Here is a 2,856-nt window from a genome sequence, read left to right as displayed (position 1 = left end):
TGCCTGGGTTCAAGCTTGGGCTTTTCTGCTTGCTGCCTGAGCCACCTGAGCCACCTCAGACGTGTTCTCTAACCACGTGTACCTGTTTTTCCATTGCTAACATTGGAGGCATAGTTATTTCCTAAGGCTGTATTCATAATATGGAAAAGCATTCCAACAGCACCTAGAACATAATAAACACTCTATGTTAGCTGAAAGCATGATTTGAGGGGGCCTCTGCCACTGTGACATCAAGGTAGACCTGCTCAGCTCTCTGTCTTCCTCTGCAACTCTATTCCCGGTGGCCGTGGGTGGTTGTTGTTCAGTCACTCATTCATGTCCAGCTCTTTGCAACCCCAAGGACTGCAGCACGCCAGGATTCCCTGTCATTCACTATCTCCTGGAGTTTGCTCAAACGCATGTCCGTTGAATCCGTGATGCTATCCGACCATCTCATCCTCTGTTGTCCCCTTCTCCTCCTGCCTTCAATCTTTCCCAGCATCAGGGAAATGAGTCTGCTCTTTGCATCAGATGGTTGGAGCTTCAGATTCAGCCTCAGTCCTTCCAATGAATATTCAAGGTTGATTTCCTATAGGGTTGACTGGTTTGATCTCCTTGCAGTCCAAGGGACTCTGAAGAGTCTTCTCCAGCACTACAGTTTGAAAGCATCAATTCTTTGGTGCCCAGCCTTCTTTATGGTCTAACTCTCATATCTGTACATGACCACCGGAAAAATCATAACTTTGACTAGATGGACCTTTGTTGGCAAAGGGGTGTCTCTGCTCTTTAATACACTATCAAGACTTGTCATAGATTTTCTTCCAAGGAGCAAGTGTCTTTTAATTTTGTGGATAGCCCTCAGGCAAAATTCAACATACTCAATGTCCTAAAAACTCCTAGGGACAATAATCTAAATTTATACCGAATGGAAAAAGGAAGTTTGGCTCAAAGAGACAAATCTGCAGAAGTTTTTGAGAGGACCTTCTGCAAATAACCTCTGAGGTTATTATGCAGAGTGAGTTCATTTCTCTTTTTTCAACTTCCTGCTTCTAGACTTGTCCAGGAGCCTACCTCTGCCTCCCAAAGCCCATCTCAGTGCCTTTCCAATAAGATACATCGGTTGGCAGCCCTCCTAGTATGTATAAGCAGTTCATTTTAAAATAGAATCCATTTCTTGCTTTGATCTTTCTACAGTTAGTATTTAGTGTGCTAAGCAGAAAAATAGTCTTCATAGTCCTTCCTCCTACATTCTTCCCTTCTCTGTGCTGATCCTTTTCTTCTGGGTCTCTCTTCTTCTTCTTTTGTTTCCTTTGCTCTTTGTTTCCTTGAATTTCTCCTTATGACTCAGATGGAGCTGATATTGTCCTGGACTTGATATTGTTCTGAACCAGATGGATGAAGCAGCAGTACTTTTCTGAACTTGGTGTTTGACTGAAAAAGAAGAGACAAAGCTTCTTAGATGAAGAATCAGAGCTGGAGAGAGAAGCAACAGACTCCAAGGAAAAGACATTCCCTGAGGTGATTGGTTCATTTTTGGAGCAATCACTCTTCAACTTCCCAGGATGGCCAGACTTAGTTTCTCTTAGTTCTGGAATGAAATGCATGATGCTGGACTCAAGTGTTCCCCTAGTCTTCAATCCAGTGTCTTGTATCTCTGGGTTTTAGACTATAGATGATATCAGCTGTTTTATTATTTATTGTAAAGTGCCTGTCTCATCTTGGACCCACATATGATGAGTTTTGGTTGGCTGTTATTTCCTGAGTCATGAAGGGAGGGGTTCCAGTGTTCAGGAAGCCCAAGAGATGGATGAGGTTTGCTTGACTTCTTGGCAAACTCTGTTTAAAAACAAATCTTTTCAGTGATATACCCAAGGACCAGGTACAGGGTAGAAGTTTGCTCTTACCCCAGATGCCCTATTTATCTCAGTTGTAGTTAGACTACAAACAGTACTTCAAGAAAAAGAAAGTAATTTTAGTTTTGGACCATAGTTTATTTTGTGTGAAAGTGAAGTCACTCAGTCGTGTCCGACTCTTTATGACCCCATGGACTGTAGCCTACCAGGCTTCTCCATCCATGGCATTTTCCAGGCAAGAATACTGGAGTGGGTTTCCGTTTCCTTCTCCAGGAGATCTTCCTGACCCAGGGATTGAACCTGGGTCTCCCGCATTGTAGGCAGACGCTTTACCATCTGAGCCACCAGGAAAGTCACTAGTAAATAGCACCTTTGGACAAAAGGGATTAAAGTGATTAAAACAAAAAATCAACTTGTCATCCAACTTTTTTTCCCCTTCAAATTAGTCTCTGAATTTGATTGATTGGAGTTTATTTTAGAAACTGATTTTTTTTTTTTTTTAAACCAGTTCAGACAGCCATGTTGAGACTTGGCTTCTTGATCCTATAGAAGAGAAAAAATAATTTTTCCTCTACTCTTCTGAGTTCTTGGCTGAGACCTCTGTAATAACAGACAGAATAATGAGGGAAAAGTTAACAGAAGTTGATTAACATACATATCCCATGTATACATGGGAGACACCCGGGGAAAAATGAGTAACTCTTTGAGGTGGCTAGAATTCAGGATTAACTTCATCTTAGTAGGGAAAGGGGAGAGGGGCTGTAAGTCTCTTAAGGAGAGTAAATGATTTTTAGGGAAGATGAACAAGTCTTAGAAGAACAGATGGGAGATAGGATGGTTTGTGACAGAGTCTGTCTGGGTGTGGCATGGACTTCTAGTCTCCTGTCTTGTGATAAGGATCAGCCTTCTCTGGTTGATGGAACTCCTGGGGCAGGAGATTTATGACAGCTGAGTTTTTGGAGGGTCTGTCTTTAGGCAGATAAGAAAAGTCTATTTTTGCATTTGCTATTTTTCAAGTGTCTTG

General features: G+C 42.1%; 1 non-coding gene across 1 annotated transcript; it reads right to left on the bottom strand.

Moving 5' to 3' along the window:
• Positions 1-2,110: 2,110 nt before the first annotated feature.
• TRNAC-ACA lies at positions 2,111-2,183 on the bottom strand. Its single transcript has one exon. It is a non-coding gene; the product is annotated as a tRNA-Cys (tRNA).
• Positions 2,184-2,856: the final 673 nt, after the last annotated feature.

Source organism: Cervus canadensis, chromosome 5 (assembly GCF_019320065.1).
Source record: "Cervus canadensis isolate Bull #8, Minnesota chromosome 5, ASM1932006v1, whole genome shotgun sequence".
Taxonomy (NCBI): domain Eukaryota; kingdom Metazoa; phylum Chordata; class Mammalia; order Artiodactyla; family Cervidae; genus Cervus; species Cervus canadensis.
Note: the sequence above shows the minus strand (reverse complement) of the source record. Positions and strands in the feature narration are given on the sequence as shown.